The sequence below is a fragment of the Mytilus edulis genome, chromosome 11 (genome assembly GCF_963676685.1).
Source record: "Mytilus edulis chromosome 11, xbMytEdul2.2, whole genome shotgun sequence".
Classification (NCBI taxonomy): Eukaryota; Metazoa; Mollusca; class Bivalvia; order Mytilida; family Mytilidae; genus Mytilus; species Mytilus edulis.
Genome location: NC_092354.1, coordinates 51,968,940 through 51,984,499, shown reverse-complemented (window position 1 = coordinate 51,984,499; position 15,560 = coordinate 51,968,940).

The following is a 15,560-nucleotide window of genomic DNA, read 5'->3' as shown; positions in this document are numbered from 1 at the left end:
ATCATAAAATACAACTTACATTTCAATATTAAGGATAAACACGAATGCGGCCACTTTCGTTTTACACGGAAACTGTCTAAAATTTAACTAAAATGATAGAATTTTGAAGATTTCAGTAATTTAGCACGACTTAATGGTACTACAACCTGATATATTTGCATTGTATTGTAAAAAAACAGCCCATTTTTATGTAGCAGAAGCATTCAACTATCCATTAAATGACTAAAAGTTTACGTTTTGACATTTTTGTAAAACTGTTATATTTTGGGGCCAAAAAGGGGTCTCACCGGACCTACTCCTTTAAGTCGCACTAATATTTTCAGATACTTTGTAAGAATAAAAAATGTAAATGTTGAGATTGATAAATGATATTTTAATTTTCTGCATTTCAATTTCAGCATAAATCTTTAAGTAAACAAAACAATACCTGATAAAAAAAATTACTGAGGGTGACAAGATAACAGCAACATCGTCAGTAGCATCTGGGACTATATCATTCCTCTTGAACCCCCAAGGGTGACTGGGGTATAGAAATATGGTCACTTGGTCTTCTCCCGACCGGCAGTAAAACGCTTGCCGAAGTGGGGCGTCCGTTTGGCTGTGCGGGATGTATCAAGTTCGCAGTCACGTCCGGTCAGAAGGGGGACGTTAAATCCGATGCCTCGTGTTAGGAGATTGCCACGCTCTTTGCACGTTAAGAACCCTTGCAACAACTCTTTAAGGGGTCCGTAGGTGGCCTGTTGCAAGGCAAAATTTCTGTCTCTATCCAATATACCCTCATTTTCCAGTGGCAGTCCAAATTTCCCCGACCATCATCCTTTATTATAACAACCTACCTATTGAATTTATTGTTAACTTGTTCTCGTCCCGAATATGCATGAAATATTTGCCACTGGACGTTAAGCAACCAACAATCAATCATTCCTCTTGATACTGTATCTATAAAAAGTTGAAGTAGAATTAGAAAAATAAAACAATTGAAAACTATGATTTTGTGATTTATTAAATTTGTTATCCATATTTCATTGTTTTCAACCTTCTTTTAAGCATGTGATAGTAAATTTTCTAAGAATGCAATATAAATTCACATGGGCTTTAGCCTTCATATATATACATCATATGTGTACTAGTTTTCAAACTTCTGACTATGCGGTATGGGCTTTGCGCATTGTTGAAGGTCATACGGTTACCTATAGTTTTTAATGTTTGTGTCATTTTAGGCTTTTGTGGATAGTTGTCTCATTGGTAATAATACCATATCTTCTTTTTTATATATTCTATATAACTTCTCCTTTAAATCAAAAGCTCCATGGTAGTATTTAAAATTGGTAACACTAAAATTGGTGTTGCCTTGAAATTTGTTTTTATTTTTTAACATCATCATAAACATGCAAACATTTAAAAAACTGAATGTCAACTTTTTAAAAGCATGCCATGGTATAAATTTATGTGAATTTAAAACTAAATCAGGCTAATTCAACTTTTAACAATAAACGTAATTACAATAACAAAAACACACAAAAAAGCAACAATAATGCAATGATAACAAACTCTGTTTTATAAGTTCATCTTGGTTTTCTCTGAGACTAAATTAATAAGGAAATGAAAACAAATAAAGTTATATAATTTTTTGTTCAAATCATTTAGGATGTTCTCTTGTCTTTGTTTTTGACAGATATTAGTAATCCTCTGGTTTTATTCACATCTAGTTCCATCAAAAAGTTAGAATGCTTACTATGTCAATTCTTTTTCTAATGTATTTAAAAGGCCTGTCCTCTTTTTTATTTTACATAAAATCACCTGTGCTAATGTTAAGTGTATAGAAAATCTAGAGGGAATATCTCCCACCAAATCTTAAATGGCTTACATCTAAAAAAAAAAAACAAGGGTACAAACCATTAATTTTTTGTTTCTCTTAGCAATTTATCCGTGTTATCCTATAACATTATACATTTCTATTTTAAATAGTACAAATTTTAAATTTTTCACTTACTCTTTTTTTAACTGCCCAAGCTAAACACAATCTCTTCCTCTTTAATAGATAATAAACATTCAAATGTAATTCTCAACATCAATCATATGCAAATATAAATACATGTACATATCATATAAAATCACCAGTTTCATAAACAGTTTCAATTGTGTTAAGTATAATAAACATTTCACAAAAAGATAATATTCAAATTAAATCCATTTTTGTCGAGCCTTCGACTTTTGTCGAAAAAGCGAGACTAAGCGATCCTACATTCCGTCGTCGTCGGCGGCGTCCACAAATATTCACTCTGTGGTTAAAGTTTTTGAAATTTTAATTATTTTCTTAAACTACACTGGATTTCTACCAAACTTGGACAGAAGCTTGTTTATGATCATAAGATAGTATCCAGAAGTAAATTTTGTAAAAATAAAATTCCATTTTTTCCGTATTTTACTTATTAATGGACTTAGTTTTTTCTGCGGGAAACATTACATTCACTCTGTGGTTAAAGTTTTTAGAATTTTAATAACTTTCTTAAACTATCCTGGGTTTGTACCAAACTTGGACGGAAGCTTGTTTATGATCATAAGATAGTATCCAGAAGTAAATTTTGTAAAAATAAAATTCCATTTTTTCCATATTTTACTTATAAATGGACTTAGTTTTTTTCTGGGGGGAAACATAACATTCACTCTGTGGTTAAAGTTTTTAGAATTTTAATAACTTTCTAAAACTATCCTGGCTTTGTACCAAACTTGGACAGAAGCTTGTGTATGATCATAAGATAGTATCCAGAAGTAAATTTTGTAAAAAGATAAATCCATTTTTTGTGTATTTTACTTTTAAATGGACTTAGATTTTCTTCCAGTTAAAGTCATAAGAAACGAGTGACCGGTGAAAAATAATGTTCTTCCAATTCTTGAACCAATGCATACAAACATCATAAACTTAGTCTTCTGTGCTCGAATTTATCATTTTTTTCGTGTAAATTTCGTATAATTGTCAATTTTTTTTTCAATCGGTCAGTGTTGTTGTGAAAATATGGCAGGTAATTAAAGTTCGTGTCTTGAAGCCGAAGTTAAACGATTGTCACCTGTTTGTCAACAATTGACGAAAAATAAACAAAAAAGCATGGAAATTGAGCACGTGTTTAACATGTAAATTCAGATAATAGTTTATTTTAAGGACATCCATGCGTATTGTGGTCACCGGATTTTTACGAGATGGGTCACACTGAGGTCACCTTGCATACGGAAAATATCTCGGGGGAATTGCTTGCTGGAAGGAAGCTATTCAAATAAAGTAAACTTCTTCTAAACATGAATAAATTAAAGAATTTTCTTCAGAAAAAAGTACATGTACATAAGTTTTATAATGAAAACTATCCATTGAGTTATTAAAATCATATGCATTATTTTTTTTTTGATTTGAGGTTTCTTATGACTTTAACATTACATACAGTCTGCAGTTAAAGTTTTCAAAACATTTATTAGATTCATTAACCATCCAAGATTTTTACCAAACTTGGACAGAAGCTTCTTACAATCATAAGATAGTATCAAGAGGAATATTTTTATTGATTTTTTTCCTCATTTTTGTTTAGCCTGCAATTTACAGCAAAAGTAGGCGAGACACTGGGTTCCGCGGAACCCTTACAATTTTTTTGTTAAACTTATGTCTTAATCATCCAATAATTTTTTTATAATTTTTTTCTTTCTAGTACATACGTATGTGCTATGAACAAATGTACTCTATTTTTTTCAACGGCATAAAATGCATTAAAATGACAGGGAGACAATTTAAAAAGCATCATAGAAAACAAAAGGTTACTTTTTAATGCAAGATAGTGATAGACAAATACATATATGCTTTCATCTTTTCTATTCATACATATAATTTATTAAATACCTTGTCAAAAGGTCTGTTCCTTGTATCAGATGAAGGTACTGCTCCCACCACTTCTGCATAGGTCATCTTGGGTGATAAAGATTCTACATCAGGTACCTGTACAGGAGATGATAAGGTTGCATTCATATATGTCACACACGTTCGTCTCTCTGCTAAATACTTTTTAAAGTCATCTGCAAAATAAAAGCACCATTTCTATTAACATGAAGTCCGTCCCTTCCAAGATAAACAGCAGGTTGAAAGAGCTTGGCATAATCAATAAAAAAAAAAACATCTACTGTAACCACAAGTTAAAGACTGTATACCAACGTTCAACTTCTCAACATCTCTCTGCAGTCTTGGCAATACTGACATGTTCCAATAGTTACTCTCATAGTGGTTTACTGCACGGGGAAGTATGCCACAAATACCTATTTGCAACGATTTAAATTCCAGCAACAAATTCTCTATCAGGACTCTATAAGATCTAAAGACAAAATAATAAACTTGTACATGATGCAAATAATATTCATCATATTCATTACAGTAAAAAAAGCTATGTCTACCGATGTCATACTATGTGCGTCTCAGTGATATTGATGAATGGTCTGGTGGTTCACATGAAATTCTCAAGGCTGCTTTTGAACTGGACAAACCTCTCACAAATAAAGAAAATTCATGGTCTAACAAACTATCTTAATTAATGAAATATATTGGAGTACCCTTAAACAAGCATTGTAATAGTAATTTAAAAAGAAACTATAAAATTATATTTGAACTATCTATGGACATGACGGAAACTGTGGTGAACTTTTATTTTTTAGTAAAATGTATACTAAATTTAAACAACAATATTTAAACTGTAAAATTCCTAAATACCTAAGAAAAAAACTCACCAAATTAAGAATAAGTGCACACTCATTAGCAATAGAAACTGGTAGATATGCAAGACCAAAAATACCCTCTAATAAGAGATTTTGTAAATTTTGCACAGGAAAAATTGAAAACAAGATACATTTCTTGATTGAATGTCCGCAACTTAACAAAATTAGATCTTAGTATAAAATTAATGATAATAATTCAAATTTTTGGATAATTTGTTTACCAAAATGTTAAATCCAATGTCTGAAAAAGAATTAAAATCTATTTGTATGTATATTGGGGAAGCTCTTGATTTGAGAGACCACCCACTGTTTCATAAGATAATAATCTTTTACAGTAGTTCATGCATTAATATTCACATATATCTTACATTGTGTGTTTTAAGTAAATTTATGAAAATTTAGAATAATACTGACATGACTTATGTATAAGTTTATGGTATCAATATCAGTTTATAATGTAATGGTATACATACAATTGGCTTATGCCTTGTTGTTACATGAATAAAAAGTGAAAACACAAAAATACTGAACTCCGAGGAAAATTCAAAAAGGAAAATCAAAAGGCAAAATCAAAAGTCCAAACACATCAAACGAATGGATAACAACTGTCATATTCCTGACTTGGTACAGGCATTTTCTAATGTAGAAAATGGTGGATTGAACCTGGTTTAATAGCTAGCTAAACCTCCTGCATGTATGACAGTCGCATCAAATTCCATTACATTGTCAACGATGTATGAACAAAACAAACATACTCAAAGAGTAAAATTGTCAAAAATAGGTGTACAGCAGTCAATATTGTGTTATCATCTTAATATCACTATAAAAACAACAAATGTAACGAAGAATCCCCAAAAGGCAAACATCAAAGTTAACATACTCATTTTGCTTTTCTTGTTCCACTTAATATATGTATATAAAGTCTACCCGTAAAGGAAAGAAGGGTTTCATAGCTGGTATAAAAATGCGCGTTTGAAATTCTTACAGGTAGACATAAAAATAATTTTACATGAATCTTTATTTCATTTATATGTTGTTTTAATATTATAATTAAGAATTGAATGCTTCTTCTTGTAAATTTATTGGGGTGTAAAAGAGCTGATCGAAGTACATTATGTATTCCGCGCTTCATACTAAAAATGTGCGCACGGTCAACGCTTTTACAACCCTATAAAGTTACAAAAAGAAGCATTCAATACTTATAATTACACATTTTAGCTATGATCATGAAAACACGAATTTTATAAATTTTGTATTTTATTCACCTGTGGACTTTATTGTTGGACCACCTGCTATCATGAAGGAAAAGTTTGATTGAGTGATGTATATTATATTGAAACATACATCTAATGTAATTATTTGTCTGTATTGGATCACGCCTCTATTGTGCTCTTTGCAATAAAATATTAAATTAAATTCTTTAACATAATTTAGAAACTAGGTAATTTTATATTGTATTTCCAGAAAATGTTTCTTTTAAATCAATAATAATCAGCCAAGCAAATTACATGATTTGTTAAAAATCTCAAATAAATATGGGTTGCCGCTAATTAGGGGAAAACAATAATGTAAATGACCGAATTTTTACCATCGATTTGTAAAATACATGTAAATTTTATCATTTGCATCGATAAATTACCGATAACATCATTTGGCATTTTTTTTAACATTGTTCTTCGTAAAGGTACCCAATTAGCCAAACAAATATATATGTCTGTTTACGGTTACCCGACCTACCCTACTTTAGAGCGCCAACCCTAAGGCATTTTATTTCCATCGTATGGTTAAAAATAAACTGAGCTTGTGTCCAAAGTGAAGTTAATGTCGCCAATAGTATAAATCGATTGCCTAATACATTCTTATGTTCACAATCATGATATAACAGCTGTTTTAAGGAAATTTGCGACTTGTGTAATGAAATAAACACTTTGTCGCCATTTATTCAAACCAATATCAAAGGGAAATAATCCAATAATTAAATTTACGGGTAACTCAGCCAATGTTCAACTCGGACCACAACAAGAAAAAACCACATGACTCAAAAAAGTAAAATAAAATGGAAATACCTACCATATTTATTTGAAGTATGTAACCTTAAACAGACATGTTTTATTTTGGCCTTTCGAAATGTATCCCATGTGTTAAGGCAAGATTTTTGGAATTGTTTTTTTTATCACTTATCTATGGTGTTTTTTCTCTTCTGCAGATAAAGATTTCATTCTGAATTCTCTTGACTTTTCAATAAAATTTACGAATTTCTTCAGACAATAAGTAGGGTTAAAGAGTAGAAAACTAGATGTTTCAAAGCGTTGAGGGGCCATACAAAATGTCAATTTTAAGGTTATTTGGGCAATATAATAGACATCATGTATACGAACCTTATAAAAAGATGTTTTTCCTGGTGTTTTTTAATAAATATAATTTCGGGCGAGAGTGTCGTCCTATTAATCATTTTAATCATGGTAATATCTTCAGAATTATTTTGTTATTGTGATCATCTTTCAATAATTTTTCATAAATAAATGTGATTTCAGAGGGTAAACACATGCAAACATTCGTAATTGTATACAGTAGTAATCGCGTCTGGTGCAGCTATACAATAAATTCATGAATTTTATATTCATGCTTTCGTAAACCAACTATCGTTTTTTGTAAAAAAAAAAATACCTCAAAGTTGAATCAACATCACCGAAAACATCATTCGAACCTAGATGCAGATCAATCTGGTCTGGGTTTTCCGTCATCATTACACTCATCAGTTGCCGATAGAAGTCTTTCCGGTCATTTTGTACTCTGGTACCAGGTATGCACAGTGTTCTAACTGGGTAATCAAACATGAGTTAAAGCTGCTTCAGGTTGGAATCATCCCTGCAATTAAAACGCTTCTCAAAACTTTATCAAGATTAGTGTTAAACATATCTATAATATAAGTATGACACAAGTTATATTGATCGAATATGTTCAAAAATTTAAATACAACAAAACTGCAGGCAATATAAAACACTGAAAACGTACCACAACCGACTATATTCTGTATTGATACAAAAACTGAGCTGGCTACTGTAAGTCTCATTTTATGTAGAACAATTATATAATTTACAAATATATAAACAAATCTAAACTTTAAAGAAATAATAACAAAAATATTCAGACACAAAAATACACTAACGTCGTAGTTTTCTTGCTAGTTCGTCTCCAAAAGACGATGGCGTGTGATTAAGAATATATATATGTTCAAAGACTCTCAATATCTATTCACATATGTTATCAAAATGTTGACCAAATATTGCTTTTTCTTTTTCGAAGTGAGCAATGTGCAATATGGATGCTAAAGGAAGCAGCATGTGCAGTGCATCTTTTCAGCCGCCAATGAAAACCGCCGTCGCAACTCAACCTAATTTAAAAATTAATTTGGGCATATGCAGAATACTTCCCATCCGACCTCTGGTAGTGTAGCCGGCGGGGGTCAATAACCATGACCATTTAACAATGCTATAATATAGTCCTGGTGGTGGTATTTCGCTACGGTTCGATCAGCAGGATACACTCCACCTCTGAAATTCTTGTTTTTAGGCATTTAAGCTGCCTTGTGCGAGCAGCCTAGATCTGCACCTTTTGTATGAAGCTTAATCACTTTTATGAAGGAAACTAAAGCCGCCGCCGGGTCACTATCCCTTAGTCGAGCTTGACAAAAACACGGTATAAAATGTGGCATAAAAATGCATGATGGGAGAATGGATAATAACAAGAGACCGCTTTCCCAGGAAATATTGATCTACCCAAATAATTTCATTGTTGTTTTTTAACAAGGTACTTTTTTGTTTTATTAGAAAATTATAGTTATGCTTGTGTCTGCTTTGATATGGTTTAATTTGTTTTATTAAAAATAAAAAGATATGTTCCTATCTACCTAACAATATTTTGTATCCATACGTAAGTGAACTGCTAACAATTAATTAATTCTGGCATTTCACAAATGCAGTTTGAACTTTGTTTTAGCAATCAACAAAAGTATACAAGGACCCTAACGTACGTTGCGATAGTGGATATCTTACCTATTCTGACCTGATAATAACAGCACCATTTCTGAGGTTACCAAGGTATTTTGCATCACGCAGTTCCTCCTCAGTATAGAAGGCCCTCAAAAGTCTGGCTGCTAACTTTCCCCTGGAACTAACAGCCCAAAATATGATTGCCTTTGTCTTAATAGGACCCCCCAAGGGTGACTGGGGTATAGAAATATGGTCACTTGGTCTTCTCCCGACCGGCATTAAAACGCCTGCCGAAGTGTGGCTGTGCGGGATGTATCAAGTTCGCAGTTACGTCCGGTCAGAAGGGGGACGTTAAATCCGAAGTCTCGTGTAAGGAGAGTGCCACGCTCTTTGCACGTTAAGAACCCTTGCAACAACTCTTTGAGGGGTCCGTAGGTGGCCTGTTGCAAGGCAAAATTTCTGTCCCTATCCAATATACACTCCTTTTCCGGTGGCAGTCCAAATTTCCCCGACCATCATTCCAGATGGCCTCTATTGTACAACCTACCTATTGTATTTATTGTGAACTTATTCTCGTCCTGAATATGCATGAAATATTTGCCACTGGACGTTTAGCAACCGACAATCAATCAATCAATCAATCAATCAATCAATCAATCAATCTTAATAGGAATATAACAAAACGTTTTGGGGCATATTTCTATCATCTAAAACAAAAGAAGAATCTATTATTAAGAATATTAATTGGTATTTGAATGTATTGTTCATATTAGGAGTAATAAAAAGTCTTGCATGAAACTTAACATTATACATAACAACAGCACATCAGTATCTATCTATCAGTAACATCAATCATCTCAAAAGATCCTTAATCAAAAACTTTGTGATATGCCTACGTGAGGTGCATACTTCAAGATTTGGTTGAAGTTTTTGGTCAACTCAGTTTATGTTGAATTTGTACTCAATTATGGGTTTACAATTTAGTTAACAAGGTTAATTACCATCTTTTAAAATATTATACCATAATATATATGTAGGACTCAAATCTATGGCGGGTTCCAAATCTATGGCAGATTTCTAATCTATGGTAAATGTGACGGTACAAACGCCAAACAACTCAAATCTATGGCAGATTTTTGTTTACTCCGAATCTATGGTAGATCTTGAGGAAAGGGTATACAGTATAACGCCATATTAGATCTTCGATGTCGCTAACGATGACGGAACCTATAGATTTGAACACCATTCAAGATGAAGATATTTCCCTGACAAATTTTTTTGGGTGGTTTAAAGGAAATTGTGACATATAATCCCGAAAATGGACCAAATGTGCTGTACTGACCGAATCCAGCGATGAATTATGGCGTCGCTATCTTCAGTACCGCATATTTTCGAAAAAGGATTTTTTGGGTCCCTTTATATTTTGCTGTTTGGTGTGAGCCAAGGCTCCTTGTTGAAGGCCGTACCTTGACCTATACTGGTTTACTTTTATAAATAGTAATTTGGATGGAAAATTGTCTCATTGGCACTCATTTCACATCTTCCCATATCTAGTTAGTATACTGTAGTTAACTGTCGGCAGCTGGCAAAGTTTATAAAATAATAGATAAAATTACCGAATATACAAACTTGATTTAAATCGTCATCAAATAAAACAAGATGTATTAACGATATCGTTGAAATGAATATTATTTGAAAATTCAAACTCTATTTTTATTAATTTGTTACTTTTTTATAATTTTTTTTAATAAAAAGCGGTTTTCGTGCTTGCTACAGGTCTTATTAGTTGGTTTAATGAATTGGTTAAACAGGTACCATGCACAGATTAAAAATGTTTATTTTTTACAGAGCACATCATTTTGATCTTGAAGTCTGTATTAAGGTTATGAGATCGGCAGTGCAAATTATCACTAAGATTGTATAAATTATTAACTTGATGAATTGCTTCTTGACGTAAAAGATCCATCAGGCTAAAGGAATTGTTGTATAGAACATTGTGCCTTCTATGTAAAAATCTGTTTGACTTTTCGCATGTTGTAAGTGGCGAAGCTTATAATACTAACCATTTTGGAATAATTCCTTGATCAATGAACGTTTCTAAATTTGTAATATGATGTTCTGTTTTGATAATTTTGAAAGTAAAAGATCTTAATTTCTTAAAACCAAATTGCAAATGCATGATGGAATAAGCAGTAAGAATATATATATATGCGAAAGCAAATTTACAGATCTAACATTGTCAGATCTGTAAATTTGCTTTTGCAAATTTTTTGTCTTCTCTCGCCGGGATTCGGACCCATGCTTCTGTGATATCGTGACACCAAATCGCCTGCACTGCAGCCGTACTTTAATATATATATATACACAACTCGTCTAAACATCAACATATTCCAAAAAAAGACGTACCAATAAAAGCGCATATGGGGTCAAATAAATATTACCTACTGCCTGCTTAAGGTGGTACCTAACACTACAGGGAGATAACTCTGTAATATCAGCTAAACGTTTTAATTACGTTGCGTTGTGAAGGCAATACAAAGCTTCTCAATGATAAAAATTAGTGTTTGTCAAACTGCTATATAACCAGTGTAATTTTTCTGATAAAACGCTTGGTTCAAATTTTTTTGATTTTTTTATATTTTTTTTAAAGGGTCAAAGAAAATACTTTGTCAAAATTTTATGAAAATTAAACGAGCCAAATTAATTTTAGTGAAAGTGTTGGGTACCACCTTAATGGAAAGATTCTGAAAATTAATGTTATTTTCATTAACTTACCCAATAGTTTGTAGAATGTCTGAATCAATGTTTTTTCAGTGGATCTACTAACGAAACACGAGTCCTCGCATCAAACACCTTAAATAAAAAATGTGCATTTAAAATAGACAACTGAGAAGTCGTAACAAAATCAAGCATTTAAGACTACAAGTTTAGCAAGGATACACTTTGCTATAAGACATAAGAAGCCAGCAAAAATGCATTTAAAGTATATTACTTTGATAAATGAATTGTTTAGAAATTTATTAATCACTTAAGACAATAGTTATCAAAGGTACCAGGTTTATAATTTAGTACGCCAGACGCGCGTTTCGTCTACATGAGACTCATGAGTGACGCTCAAATCAAAAATATTTATAAACCCAAACAAGTACAAAGTTGAAGAGCATAGAGGAACCAAAATTCCAAAAAAATTGTGCCAAATATATTTTTATATAAATAGACAAACTATTTTACTTTTATTTTTACCTAGGAAAAGAAATGCATGACTGTTTTTTTTGTCCAGCCCTTTGTCAACTAGAACAAACCAACATATAACAAAGAACTCAATAATGTTTATACTAAACTTTACATTAAAAGGTGCCGTTATTTATAAATGAGAGTCATCATCTTCCTAGTAAATATCTTAATTATAAGGGTGACTGATACCTGAAATGTATACATAAACAGTACATTAGTAAATGATTAGTTATACACCTCATATTGCCCAATATCTACTATTAAATGCGATCTGTGTTGTAAATATTTTACCTACACCAACTTTGAAATTTATAAATATACTGGTGTATTACTGTTTAAGACTTTTAAACTTTATAAGAATATGACTTACTTTACATCATAAATATTGATGAAGGATAACTGTTATTCAATATAGTTTAATCCCCAAGGGTGACTGGGGTATAGAAATATGGTCACTTGGTCTTCTCCCGACCGGCAGTAAAACGCTTGCCGAAGTGGGGCGTCCGTTTGGCTGTGCGGGATGTATTAAGTTCGCAGTCACGTCCGGTCAGAAGGGGGACGTTAAAGCCGATGCCTCGTGTAAAGAGAGTGCCACGCTCTTTGCACGTTAAGAACCCTTGCAACAACTCTCTGAGGGGTCCGTAGGTGGCCTGTTGCAAGGCAAAATTTTTGTCCCTATCCAATATACCCTCCTTTTCCGGTGGCAGTCCAAATTTCTTCGACCATCATCCCAGATGGCCTCTATTGTATCAACCTACCTATTGAATTTTATTGTGAACTTGTTCTCGTCCTGAATATGCATGAAATATTTGCCACTGGACGTTAAGCAATAAACAATCAATCAATCAATATAGGTTAAGACACCTTTATCAATTGTTTCATTTTCTTCTAACTTTTACACTTTCTACGGAAATAAATAATAGATAATCTATTTTTTTGTTGTACAGAATCTGTTTTCATAACAATACCATGCTATTGTAAGAACATTTCTTTAGCAATATCCAGAGTAAATTTAGCAATTATATGATTTTATTACAGCATTGATAAAGTGACCTGACACGTTGTTCCCTTTGTTTTATTCTCAGTTTCTGAGTTTATAAATCATCTAAATCTCACCACAAAGAACCAATAACCTGGTGTGTGATAAGGAGAAAGACATAATATTGTGAGGACATGTTTTCTATCTTCATCACACTTTTCATCCCTTTCATCTTGAATGTTTCTACGAAAAATGTATCCTTAAAATATATATTGGACGACAACTGGGATGTACACATGTTCTGGACGGTGGCATTGATAATCTAAAAAGAATATCTAAATTGTCCTTTGATGAAATTTGCTTTGTTAAAATGGTTAACAACAAACACTGATTAATAACACCTTCATAACTGAATTGGGGTTTTTTTTCTGCAAAGTTGTGTGACCTGATTGTATTCTTCACACAGAGTTTGTCTGATCTTGCCTGATTGGAGAAATCTGAAAATCCACTCGTTACTATGTCAGAAGCTTTATTTTATATGTTATTATGTGCTCATCAAAAAATATTTCAATTAACATGGGTCACAAACCATTTTGTTGTTGTGGCCACTAAATTTTTCAGTGGGATGTCTTGCAAGAAGCTGATCCTGCTTCCCCTTCCAGAGCACCTGAGGTCTCCCAAGTTAATTTGGAGTACATGTTTATCATCTTCCATAAAACTGGCAATGCTGAATTAAACTTCTTCTTTATTCTTATACCCAAAGGGTGACTGGGGTATAGAAATATGGTCATTTGGTCTTCTCCCGACCGGCAGTAAAACGCCTGCGAAGTGGGGCGTCCGTTTGGCTGTGCGGGATGTATCAAGTTCGCAGTCACGTCTGTTCAGAAGGGGGACGTTAAATCCGATGTCTCTGTAAAGAGTGTGCCACGCTCTTTTAAGAACCCTTGCAACAACTCTTTGAGGGGTCCGTAGGTGGCCTGTTGCAAGGCAAAATTTCTGTCCCTATCCAATATATCCTCATTTTCCAGTGGCAGTCCAAATTTCCCCGACCATCATTCTAGATAGCCTCTATTGTATCAACCTACCTATTGTATTTATTGTTAACTTGTTCTCGTCCTCAATATGCATGCAATATTTGCAACTGGACGTTAAGCAACCAACAATAAATCAATCAATTTTTATCCTAAAGTGTCTTATTTGTTCAAAATTTGGTCTTTTGTCCATTGGCCTTCTTTTTGGATAGAGCTTGAAATGTCAATTCCTTTTATAAATACTGTATTTCATGCCTGGTAAAAATTTACTCACCATGTATAAATAAGTTCTGCTTTTCTGTTGACTGTTTCTGTTGCAACACGTCTAAATCACGTCGTACTCTGTTTTTCATTGGACTAGTTTGTCCATGACCTAAGACATCTTTGGCATCATTCAAATCAGTCAGAACTGTATGTTGTCCTCACTCCATGATGATAATTGTAACAGTGGTTGAGAACGTTGAAGTATATTTCAAATATAGAATAACTAATACTTATTTATTTACTAACTGAAAATAAGTAAACCATATAGGAGTCAATTTTGCTTTTTTTTTTAGCTTATTTTCTCTGTCGAAAAAACATTATCATAACGACTGTTCTGCAGCAGCCAGAGACAGCCTTTTTTAAATTATCAAAAGTTATTATAAGGGTCGGGTTTATAAGTACGCTTTACTCCATAACGTTGAGTCGTCTGAACTTAGTTAAATTAGAATAAATTATGTTCGGTTCTAAACATTTGAACCTAATACCACACAAAACAGTTTAATAGTACTATAACTGATATGTAGTCTTCTTGAACAATAAGCAACACCAAAAAAGAACCATTCCAATGTCAATAATATGTATGATTTTTTTTAATGATGTTCCATTTACAAATAGTGTAGCATTCGTCAGTGAAATGACGAAGAATGCCAAGCTGGATTTGTTCCTGTAGGACAGACACACATATCTTGTTCAGTGATATATTTGTACTGTAGATGCCCTGGTTTTCCTCGTTTTATGTACCAGAATTTGATATACTTGTTTTGATGATGATTTTAGGAGGTCCGATTTCTATTTCTCTTGATTTATTTTGGTCGTCAATATCGCTCTTTATTTTTTTTTACGCAAACCTTGATAGAATGGACACTTTGGGATGTAACTAGGTGAACCTTCCTACCGTATGACATATTTCGGTTCTTTATCAAACAGACATGAACTTACTAGTCAATTTGAACTGAATAGAGACCTCTGTTTTCGTTTGTTATAAGAAGGAGTAGATCAATTACTATAATCTGAATGCTTGAACAATAACATCTGGACGTGTAGCTTTGAAGTACAAATACCGATTTATTTTGGTTATTATTGTTAAATTATTTGACTCTCGTGTGTTTTGGTATGAAAGATATGACAGATTTAGGGACAACAGATGTTTTTATTGTATATTTTGTTCATAAGTTTTATATTCAGGTGGCTGCATGAGGATTTCAGCTCTATACGCGAGTTACTAAATAAGAACATGCTTCCCATCTTATAATAAGACATTATACAGAATTCTTGAATCTGCTTTAAAAGCATTTGTTTTGGGTCCGTGTACCC